Source organism: Halyomorpha halys, unplaced genomic scaffold, assembly GCF_000696795.3.
Source record: "Halyomorpha halys isolate HHAL.00 unplaced genomic scaffold, Hhal_1.1 Scaffold810.1, whole genome shotgun sequence".
NCBI lineage: Eukaryota > Metazoa > Arthropoda > Insecta > Hemiptera > Pentatomidae > Halyomorpha > Halyomorpha halys.
In genome coordinates, this window is record NW_027110315.1 from 462,552 (window position 1) to 475,771 (window position 13,220).

Sequence of the window (13,220 nt, forward strand, 5' to 3'; positions counted from 1 at the left end):
TAATACCTCATTCACGAACTAAATTACTAAAGATTATTTGTCATATTAGGATCAAATTCAATCTCCAACGTTAATTCGATATTCATTCCTTTTTTTTATTCTCTTAAAATATTCGCGTAATTATAATCACGATTTCGACTGAAGTAAACCAGTTGGTAGAAGTAGAACTGTTAGAACTCAACCGCAAACTGAAGGATGGAAAGTTGTCGTAACTCACACCGGTGGATAACTTTAGCACAGCCCGCAGTCATTAAAAAAAAAAAAAGATAAAAAAAATGTGGTTTTATTTCCTTAACAAGAACCCTCATGCATTGAACGCTCATTCGTAATATTATATACCTGTACTATTGATGTTTTTGGTTTGTACATATTCTACCAGTTGTAGAAGAGTTATACAATTCTGGATAGTAACAAAACAAAAAATTAAAACATTCATCCATTGATCTAAAAAACAAATAATTTTTTTAAATATTTGACATCCCGAGAACATCTATTTCTACATTCCATTACATAAATCTTTAAATTGGTCGAGATCTGTTATTATTTTCTTAATTGTGTATTTAAGGGTAGGCAAGACTGGTGTAAAAATGGTTGAATGGTTAGGGAGTTGATAATGGAAGGATTGATATCAGGTTCGAGCTTGATCGGTTACATAGGGAACATTAAGGTCTTTATGTATGATTCTATTTGTGACAAAGTAATTGAGCATTGAGGATTTTATGAAGGATTCTAAGGATTAGATACGAGACGAATTCGAAGGTTTAGTGGAGCCCCAAAGCTCAACTCCATATGTCCAGATTGGCCTTATTACAGTCATGTAGATCAGTCTTTTGTAATGAGTTGGAAGTTAAGACAGTTTGTCTAGTAAGTTCTGTAATAGTCGAAATCGACGTGCAGTTTCCTGTCTTTTCAGTCATGTGTGAGGATTCCAGGTTAATCATTTGTTCAGACGTAGTCCAAGGTAGCGGATCTGTTCGACAGGGGTAAAGATAGATAGATAGTTTATTGCCTAATATATAAATCTTTTAGCCATAGAGTTTGGCCCATTTGGTATTGAATGCCAATGAAAGCGTAGATATAAATACGTAAACATAGATAAATGTCTATTGCTTACTGTAACATCTTAATATAATATAATAATACAACGAATTAAAATTTTATTACCAAAGTTTTCTTTTTTGAAGATTTAATAAACATGGATTTTTACAAATTGTAATCTAGTGTATTGAAAATTACTAGAATTAGATACTACAACAACAATGTTTTAAATATATTTTTTATATACTATTATATAGTAGTATTGTATACATAGTAGATTAAAAAATTATAATATTAGCCAAACTTTGACTGATTATTTATTTATTAATATTTTAGAAAACTACTGTTAATATTTTTGTATTTATTCTTTTTTTTCGATATAATTCGTTACTTACTTATCTTAATGTTATAGATCATTATAAACTTATTTTATCATAATAAACTTGTCTTGCATTTTCAAAAGCAATAAAAATAACAATAAAATTTAAAAACAACATTACGAATGAGAAATTAGATATTTTTATTTTTAGTATTTTTTTTTTTTTTTTATAACAAACTATATGTTTACTAACTATCAGTCACATATCTTATCGGGAATGGATGATTCTTTCACTTTATGTTGTTTTTTTTCATCAGCCTGTACCGTACTATCATTCATTGAGGCGATAAAGAACGATAGGGTAAGGAAACATAAACATCTTCCTTGGCAGCCTGAAAATATGAGTAATCTAAAAATATACTCTTCCTACCTCTTTGGAAAGGATAGAACAAATCAACCCACGGGTAAACTTTGGAGATTTTTATGTCTCTTTTTAGTCTTAATTTCAAACTTAAAAATATAGATTAAGTTTATTGATATTGAAAGAAGATAGTTGACCGTATAAAGTAGATTGCTGGAAGATAGTTATAATAAATTATAATAAGATCACCATAAAACCAACTTTGGAGGGCTTCGTCAGTGCTGTCAGAATGGAGCTGACGGCCGTTCTTAAGCTAAGTAAACAAACAAGTAAAAATCCATAAATTCCGAAAATATTCAGTCCTTCTCAGTGCTCCATTCTGATAGCCTGCATATTGGGGCGAAACGTTGGTTTACAATTAATAGTTTTCTTTTACTATTTTGGTACCTTTATTGACCGCCACCCGGACTAGCCTCCTACAACGATTAAGTTTATTATTTTTCATCATAAATTAAATTTTAACTACGAGTATAAATAGGTGGGGAGGGGAAGTGTTAGTTCACAAAATTATTTTTTGTGTGGGCTGTTCAGTGTCACCAATCTCATTTTCCTATTTCAATATATTTTTGATTTTTTATGATCTTTTAAAACCACGTTTTTTCTTCTTGAAAATGATGAATTTCCAATAATAAGGCAACTAATTTGTTGAAAAATATCGATTCATTAGGCAACTATAGCAACAGTTGCAGGCCCACCTTCTACGCCACAACCCCTGATGAAGACCTGAAACTCAGGTCGAAACGTCGCCATAAAATAAATAAATATGGTTTTGTTTATTTATGTTGTTCTTTGCTGACCGCACCCCCTGACAAACTTCTCCAATTATTTATCCATGATAGAAATATGATGACACTGAACTACGTTTTTGGTGAACTATCTCCGCCTTATATATACATACACATACTTACACACTCACATTGTTAGTATGTATGTATTATTGTTGTTGAGACTGCAGCAATCGTGTAAATTAAACCAGATTGTAGTTCAACAACGACTTGAACTGAGTTCTTCAAACCCACAAAAAGAAGACTCCAAGAACAGGTAGTAACGAAGAGGGCAAACAAGACAGTCTTTACTGACTACAACATTCCAAGACGTTCTTTATAAGAGTATAAATCAAAGTTCATTTATAAAATCGTTTATATTTTTAATTTTATAGGCATCTGTAGGTTTTTTAACTGATAAAAAAAAACTTGAAGCAAATTATACATATTTTTATTATCAGATAGGATTTGAATTTGATTAAAAATTATGATTTGAGTAATCCTAAAATAAATCTATTTTACTACTCAAATGTAAGAAAAGATACTTTTTTTTAAATATAATTAGTCAGTAAATAATTCCATAGACTTTAAATTGAAGAGGCTAATTTTTGTAAGAAGCAATATGTATTTATCAATTAATTGCACAAATTTACGTGTTATTTTTTTATTTAAGATAATTTCCAGTACCAATAATTTTAAATATATGTATTTTTTTTTTTTTAGGTAAGTACACTGATTTTCTCAGCTAGCAATTTAATTATTGCCAACACTATCTGTAAGTTTTAGTAATATTTTTTAAATCATAGTATAATATTAAATGACACTTTAATGTGTGAATTAAATATTGAACTAATTGATAAAAAAAGGAAAAAAAAAAAAGGAAAACGATAGAACTCGCTCTGAACATCAAATCAAGACTGTTTATTGACGGGATCTGTCCACCTATATATATAACTTATATGTTATGTGTTACAAATGGGATAGATATTGTTTATTTATCTTAGTTGCTGAATTGTTGTATTGAATACAATATAGGAATTAAGCCCATGTAATCAGTACGTGCATTATAGATTACACTAGGAACTAAGACCAAGTCCCCAGTCAGTCACAGTAAGTGTTAGGGACCAAGTCCCCAGTCAGTCACAGTAAATGTTAGGGACCAAGTCCCCAGTCAGTCACAGTAAGTATTAGGGACCAAGTCACCAGTCAGTCCCAGTATGTGTTAGGGACCAAGTCCCCAGTCAGTCACAGTAAGTGTTAGGGACCAAGACCACAGTCAGTTCCAGTATGTGCTAGGGACCAAGTTCCCCACAGTTGCTAACTGTTAGTGTGGGTGTTGAGTAAGACGGCCGTCTTCGTAGATTTTTTTTATGGTTGCTGCAACAATGCTAACCAACAGTGGAGCATATTGGCAGTACAGCACAACAACCACATTGGGACATTTGGAATACGTGACCGCTCGTTGACTTCCGCTTGGTGAGATTGTGAGTTCAAAGGTCCATAGCATTTTTTTTTTTTTTTGTTAATACAGCAATGTTTAATTTTTTTTTTTTAAATATTACGTTTAAGAAATATTTCATTTTAAACTGTGTTTCATTATTCAAGAAGTTCTCATATATATATGTATATATATATATTTATAATAAGGAGGATATATCCTTTTTGTGCTGCTATTTGAAGTTTTTTTTTATTAACTTTAGCCTTTAAATAATACAATATTTATTTGTAATTTTTTTTATTTAATATTGGCTGGCTGTTTTGGCTAGTTCATTTTGAACTTCCATTGCCATGACATTTATAAATTGATGTTGTTGATTCGATTTTATATTGTATAGTTTGGAGGAAGATAGTCCGGATGGCGGTCAATAAATGTATCAAAATAGTAAAAGAAAACTATTTATTGTATATTTGTATATATAGTTGACCGTAAAAATTGATATATAAGAAGATGGTCAGGGTTGCGGTCAAAAGTCACTTTTGACCGCAACCCTGACCATCTTCTTATATATAAAACTATTTATTGTTAACCAACGTTTCACCCCACTTTGCAGGGCTTCATCAGGGCTGAAAAGAGTGACGTTCTGATGCCAACTGAGCATCTCAGAAAGAGATACCCCACTTTTCATTTTACTCTTTTTTATGTTGCCCATTTTTCTATTAGCAATATTTGAATAATTAATATCTTTCATTTCCTTAAGTTAAATTTTGTTTTTGACTTTCCGCTGCTTTATCCACAGTCTTGGAACGTCTTACTTCCATCAGCCCGTGTCATCCAGTAAAACAACCGAAAAGCCTAGTTCCAGTTCAGTAACTACCCTTCCAGGAAGTACTGATTTAGAAGTTTTTTTCTCCTTTTTCTTAAGGTCTTCCTTGAGTTCCCTAACTCTCAATGTTCTTTTCACGTGTTTTAAAATCTTAATACATAAGTTTAGGAAAAAGAATTAGACAAGTAACTAGATTTAACTTGAGAAACAAAAATATAAGAACTGTAGGGACATCTCAGTAAGGTTTATCGGAGTGAACAGTTAAGAGCTTCTGGTAGCAGTTATATTTCCTGTATTTTCTCACTTTTAAGCATTTTCGCTAGTAATTTTAAATTTTAGTATTCATGATGAATCTTCTCTAAAGTGGCCTACGACGAAATAGTATTGTTTTAATGACCCGCACCTATATTGTTTTGTTTATCTTTTAATGATTCGCATGTACTCAAGCTGTTCATTAATGATTTCATATACATGAAAAATGTTCATAGCTTTTATGATCTTCAATATTATCAAGTACTTCAGCACTAGTGGGTTGTAAATTCAGTAGTGGTATCACTTTAATGTGCAAGTTGTGGCCACGTCTTCAGGATTAATGATAATAATAATCTTTATTTATTCTAGGACTTTAATTTTATTTAAGGACCTTTAGAATATTAATATAGTCATCAACAAGTGTCTTAGATTATAATAGAAAATTTAATAATAAAAATTAACTTATAAAGCATCATTAAATATGGCTAAAATAATAAATTGGAAAAGAAAAACAAATTTGAACAACAATATTTAACAGTATATGTAAAATAAAAAAAGAAAAGAAAAGAAATAATACAAAACCATGTATCATCTCATAAATTATAGGGTGACTAACTTCTAATAATATAATGAAAAATAATTTAACCTAAATTAACTAAAAATAATTTGCAAATAGGAACAATTACTATTTGCATATTATAAGTTTAAAAGAAAATAGAAAACATCAATAGTAGAAAAATAATTTTAAAAAAATATAATAAATAAATAAGGCACAAAAAAATAAATAAATCCTCTAAGAAATTATAAACTTACGGTTTATTCTAATAATAATAAAAGAAAATAATAAAAATGGTTATATAAATATATATACATACTTGCAAATCCTATGTAAATATTAAAAACAACTAATAATATTTATGTTTAATCTTACTACTACTTTACAATTTTGTTTGAAACTTTTCATTGTTAATCTTCGGGAATTGGATAAACAGTAGATGATTAAAGATACGGGATTTGAAGGTTGTGAGGGCATTAGAGCAACTAATGAAGAAGGGAATAGAATTTCATAGGTAAGAGGAACGGATAAGGAAAGATCTGCCAAAGGCTGTGGTTCGATGGGCAGCTACATATAAGTCGGAAGGAACAGGTGTGGCAGGAATTCACTGTGGATTTAAATTGGAGTAGATCAGAGATGTGCAATGGGATTGGATAACTTGGTGGAGGAAGGATGCAAGGAAATATTTACGAGCCACTTCAACTCTTCATAAAATCGGAGCCCCCGGGGAACCCGAAGATAAAACATACGAAGCAATTAATCAAGGTTTAATTGTGCTTCGAAACCCTTACAGACACCCTCGTAAACTGCATTGCAGTCAGAGTGGGGGAATATTAATGAATTAATCAGGAGCCTACGGGTTTCAAAAGAAAGTGAATGTTGTATGTCAAAGCCTCTTCTCTTCCAACAATTTATGAAAGGTAGATTTCCTATTTTCAGTCTGGTAACTTCTTGGTAATTTCTTCTGTTGTGGATTTCTTGTATCCATGGCAGAATATCATGGTTTGTTTCTTGAAGCTTGCTGGGCAATTCGTTCCATTCTATTTGTCAATGTTCCAATACGTCTTTCTTGCAATTCTCTTCGAAATTTCCAATCATCAGTTTTTGTGAAGTTTAGTGTTATGACTGCAGTGAACTTGCGAGTTTTTTGTTGTCCTGTACACAGATTAATTTTTTCCTATGGTGACTTGATTATGTTTCTTGTATTAATTGTTTAATTGCTACTAATAATAATTATAATTATATAATTTTTATAAATTACATCCTTATAATGGAAATGCACTAACAAAACTCGACATAATTTTTCAATTTAGTGAGGAAATAATTTCTGATACTTTTATATATTTATAGGAATTTAGAATTTTAAGGATATTTTATGTTATTATATATTATATTAAGGATTTTATTTTAATTTAAGGACATATAAGATTTAAAATATATAATTTTAGGATAGTATTATATTTTAAGGATAGGTACTTTCATATATTATTAGTTTAAGATACTTCTATTTATTTAAATATCTGAAACTCAAGCTATACCGAACGAACTTTGTTGCTTCAATATGTTATGCATCATAATAGCCAACTAAAAATATTGGAAGAAGATAGTTGACCGTATGAAGTAGAATATTGACTGCCACCCGTGACTATCTTCCTCCAATAAACTAAAAATAATTTATATTTAGCAAAATCCAAATTTCACTAAAACATTTTGATTTAATCGATTTACTACACTCGATGTGTATATGTATATGTGCGTAGATACGTGAAATCCTTAGTAAATATTGATAATTGATACTTGCTATAATTAAATTTATATCTTTTAAATTAATCATTTAGAAGATAAGATTATTTTTATTGAGGGAACTCCTTCAGTCAATTGAGATTGGAACAGCTGCATTAGGTCGTTAAAATAATACTTTACTTTATTTTTCAGTGTTTTTATTTCGCTATAAAATACATTATATTTTTAACGACACATTCGTTCTTAATTAAATAATTAGCTTTATGTATTCCTCTCACCAGATTACTCGGAACTTTTCTTTGGTGAATATTAATTTAGTAACTGTTTAAATATGCCATTGGCGTTTTGTTCCGTGTATTTATTTTGATTAAATGTTCTCATTTAATTAAATTAAAAATTTTACAGCGAACAGTATTTTTTTTGCTTGGTAAAACAATAAATTCATTCTATTTTATTTCAAAAAATTATTATTTCTTGTGTCATATGAAAAATCAAGATGTCATTCAAAAGGTTTCGTGAACGCTTTCTCAGAAGAGGTATGTAAGCTTTTTTTTTTAAGAGGATTAATTTTTTGGAAAAAAGTATCTATATAATTATTAAGAATTTAATCACTATTAAAATTTTTCATTTTATTTAAAAAAAAACCAATTAATAGAGAAATTAATTTTTTTCTCTCCAATACAATTGATTAAATATAACTAAATAAATATCAAAATTGTATTTCAATTTTACAATATGTTCTTAGTTATTATTATTTCTTGATTTAAAAAATTGTAATAAGTGGAAAAATCATAATGTATTAGAAATTTTTTTTTTTCATTTTATGCTTTTAGGATAAATTGTTTTTAATATCTTAAGCTTAAGACAAAGATCTTTTTTTAATTAATATTTTTTAAAATAGGGTTTGTTTTTACCGTACGAATCCAAAGATTTATGTTTAGTTGCTTCTTCAAAATTATTAATATAACATTTTGTTGAAATAATAAATTCTCATAAACATTTGCTAAAAATCCAAGATAAAGAACCACTCATCCATTGTTGTTTTATTTTTTATTAAGTCTCAGCTTTGTGTTATTACAGTGCACAATAATTATTATAGTACTTCCAGCACTTTTTGAAATTAACACAATAAAGGTTTTTTTTTTCCTTTAAAGTATAAATAGAATTTTCATTTATCGTTGTTCTATGAAATAAGTCACCAAATATATAAGCTGTCGAATCCAAAAGAATGCGATCTTTGGTGTGAATTTTGTTTTTGAGCAAATTTCTTCATTTCCACTCTCTATCCACAGGAAGTACCGTATCATGAAACCCTTTGAAGTGTTTACATTGGAATATAGAGATTTAGTAAGTGTTCAACTAAGTTTCTATATTAATAGAACTGATGTTTACTCAAAATGATTCTAAAATAAAAAAATGATGTAATGTGTTTTGATCTATAAAAAGTAAATTCGAGGAATAAGTAAAGAATCTATGGACTATTGAAATTATTTTAATTAAAGATATGTTTGTGTTTTGACCGATAACGGTATTTATAAATGGTATAGATTTTAGCAGTGGACTAGTTTCAATTATACTTAAATTATTACCAATTCTGTTAATATCTTATTAGCATATAAATTATTTAATTTCTAATTAACTCTTCTTCGAAATGTACTGTCGGCGTCTCCAAAAAGCGAAAGCTGGAGAAAGTCAACTAATTGCATTACTTTGATGCAGTCAGGGAATAGTTAGAAATTCAGATGATTTTATCACTATACAAATAAAATAAACAGTTATTCTGGTTTCACGAAGAGATATATTGGTGTCATAATTCATAAATTATTCGTTATGAAAACGTATTTTGACGATTTTTCATCAATTTCTTCTTAGTCCAAAAGACAAAAAAAAAAAGGTATTTCTAATTAATTTTTTATTACTTCAACGAAAACTATACATAGTTATTAGTCCAAATTGACGTGTTTGCTCACCATAGTTGGGGGAAATAAAAGGAGAAAAAATTATTTTTTCATTCAGAGTTCCATATCATTAAAACTACCTATAACACTATAAAACATTTACTAGTACTGTAAATTTACTAAAATATAAGCCCTAATTGAACTATTTACATTAAAAAATTTCATAACGAAAAATCAGTATTTAGTGAATTTATTTTGGGAAAAATAAATTTATAGAATTTTTATTCGCCCAGATGTCTATTAGCAGTCTAGTTAATGTTATTTGAATGTCCTATAAAGTAATTCATCGTTTGTTTTGGTAGGAGTAATAGTTTTTATGACATTTGCCATAATAAATTCACAAAATGTTGATTTTCAGTTTTTGGACAAAATATTTGGTTTAGGAAAACTGTAGTATCTCAGGAACTAGACATATAGATGTTTGTTAGTACTCTAATTATAGCTAATTAAATGTACTAAAAAGTAATTCATGGCGTTTATCTTTGTAGGAGTAGTAGTTTTCATGATATTTGCCGAAATAAATCAACTAAATGTTGATTTCTAGTTATTCGGACAAAATTTTTTGATTTATGAGAAACTATATTTTTGGAACTATTAGACGTACAGATGTTAAAAAAAGTTTTGTTTGTGAAATATTATGTCTCAGGATACCTTCCTTGTACGTACGGATGTCTCTTAGCACTCATATTTAAGCAGTCGAATGTGCTATAAAGTAGTTAATAATTTGTATTTTCGGAGTAGTAGTTTTCATAAAATTTGCTAAAATGTATTTGCAAAATACTGATTACTCAATGTTTTGAAAAACGTGTATTTTATGAAATTATATATCTCAGGAACTATTAAAGGTACAGATGCATATGCTCTTAGGTCTTAGGTCTTATAAGCTACGTAGATTTATAGTATTGAAGGTAATTTTTAGGATATGAAGTGAAAATTTGAGTTTTTTGGATTAAAATAAACTTTTGTGCTTAAATAATTCTATATTTACTTTATAATGACATTTACTGTATCCCTTTTATTGTCTAGGTAAATACTGAAACATTTTCTGATTATAAATTACGCATATTGTTTTTTTACTTGAAAGATGTATTAATTAATTAAAAATAATTTTATGCATATTCGGAACAATCCACCATTTTTTGTATTTCTCTTTACCATGCTTGGCATAGTAATCAATTTCAACTCTTAACTGTATATAGCTGTCATAAAAATAATAAAAAAATGGAGTGAAGTAACATCTCTTTTTCTCCTCTTGGGCTCTTGGACTGTCTTAATATCGCAATTCTACTTTAAAACTCAACTCAAATTAGTAGTAGATTAAATATGATGATAATCTTGATTGTTGGCAGATTACTAGAAGATATTCATGGCTTAAAAATTTTCATTTTTTTTTTCTCTCCATTACTATTCAAATCGTAAGCAGACGAAACAGACAAGTTTGTTTTAAAATTTAACATAAATGTTAATCCCTTTCTTGTAACACGAAACTTGAAATGTTAAGAAGGTGTGTTAATCCTACTTAAAATTCGTAGTTTTTTCTCTCATCTCGGCCGTTTGTAGGCGTGCTTGAAAATTTTTATGACTCTGTTGACTAAAGTTTCATCTTATCTCCGGAAGGATCAGTGAAATCTGTAGCCGGGTAAATTTATTATACACCCTTATTATTAACGAGATATAACCTACTCATGTTGTTAACTCTTAACATTCTTGTTTAAAAATAAAAATAAATGTCAACTATTTATTTTAGAGGAACTTGTTCATTAAAGTATTTTTTTTTTAATACCTTTAATGAAATTTACAACTTATTAATTATAAATAATACAATAGTTAAATTTAATAAATTTGATCTTGGGAGTGGATGCAAGGTTAGAAACTAGGGGGTTTGAGTGGTTAGGGAGTTTATAATAGAAGGAGTGATATGTGGTTCGGGCTAGATCGGTTACATAGGGAACATTAAGGTCTTTATGTATGACTTTATTTGTGACAAAGTAAGGAGCGTTCATGATTTTCAGAAGGATTTTGGAATGTAAGGATTGGATACAAGAGAAATTCGAAGATTTAGTGGAGCCCCTAAGCTCAACTCCATGTGTCTAGATTGGCCTTATTACAGTCATGTAGATCAGTCTTTTGTAATGAATTGGAAGTTTAGACAGTTTGTCTAGTAAGTGCTGTAATAGTCGAAATCGATGTGCAGTTTCCTGTCTTTTGAGTCTTGTGTGAGGATTCCAGGTCAATCGTTTGTCTAGATGTAGTCCAAGGTAGCAGATCTGTTCGACAGGGGTACACCCAAGTCTAAGATGTTAACTATCAAAACAATAAAAAGTTGATCCAAGTTACGTTCCAAGTTTCTTAGTTTTTGAAACTTCATATGTAATATCTTAATATTAAACAACGCTTTAAGACTTCTGAATAGCAGTAATTAAATAACTTTTGGCCTTAGGGGCCTAACAGTAGGATTTAAGGGATTTGTTTTTAATCTCAGCAAATTGTTCAATATCAGGTATTAGGATTACTTGAATTTACATATATAATTTATTTTGCTATTACTTATGCATTTATGGTGCTTGTGATGTTTTATGGATTGCTGCGAAATACCTCTTGGTTGAGTAGCAACAGTTCTCTGTAACGGAAGCTACCACGGAAGTACCCACACACCTGCGGGTTGTTATAACAGGGACTGTCTCGCCATCGCATCTTGCCATCATTCGTGAGTATCCGGGAAAAAAAACAAAAAAAAACAGTGAAATGTGTAGAACAGTTTAAACTGTTTCCAAGATATTTATAACGACGATTCTAAAATAACGGGTGATTTTTAGGTCCAAATTTACAATACAAACTCATCTAAAAAAATTAAAAATTCTGAATGTTATTCAGCTTTATATATTAATTATAATATAATATTTTAATTTGAAATTTTGCACCTATTATTAAGACAAAAAAGAAGCTATTTAGTACATTTAACCAGTCTCGTATTCATAATATTTTAATGTTTAATTACTCTACAATTATTAATTTTAAGACCTCATTTTATAAGGGCAACGTCTGTTAATCATAATAAAATGCAGGCATTTTTTTTTTTAAAAGTGAAATTACATTAACTATATCAAACCACGACAGAGGTATTTCCAAACATGCCAACCTGTTATTGCACTTTTCAGCCGACTAGTGTGAAAGGAATAAGAGTGAAAGTGGCGATTAATTCTCGTTTAGAAAATCAGGGCTGTCTCATACGTGAAAATCCCGGAAGTTATTAAAATTTCTCTGTTTTTATTTTGATGTTTTATTTGTACACAGTGATTTTTTTTTTTTAATATAGTTAAAAATATGCTACAGATTGTTCGTAACCAATAAAAAAAAATATTTGAAATAATTTTTGTTAGCTTTTGATTAGGATCTGAAACATTAAACAATTTTTTCCCGAGATATGTACGAAATTGAAGTAAGATATATTTTAAATGAGATGGACAGTGTTATAGCCGAGAAGAAAAGCTAGTTATGAAATATTTATTAGTTGCCTACGTTTCGACCCACATTGTAAGTCTTTACGGGAGACAGGTCTTTCTTCTTTATTAGAGGAATTCGTGATCTTTAGTTTAACATGTTAAATGGAAAAACTCATGTTATTTGGAGAAATAATTCCTACTGCTTTTAGGTCTACTACTAGGTCTGTTAAATGGAGAATGACATCACACAACAGACCAGCTGAGTTCGTCATCTTTTTGTTTGTTGTTGTGTTAGGTTATTTGCTCGTAGTTTGTGTTTTGATTGTGTTAGTATTGTTTTGGATGTTTTAACTAATACAGCAATGAATGGCTATAATAATAATATAATGATAGTTGCCTATTAGCTCATCTTGATTCACTTCCTCACAAGTTAGAAGCTCAACAAGGCATTCAGTTTGAATG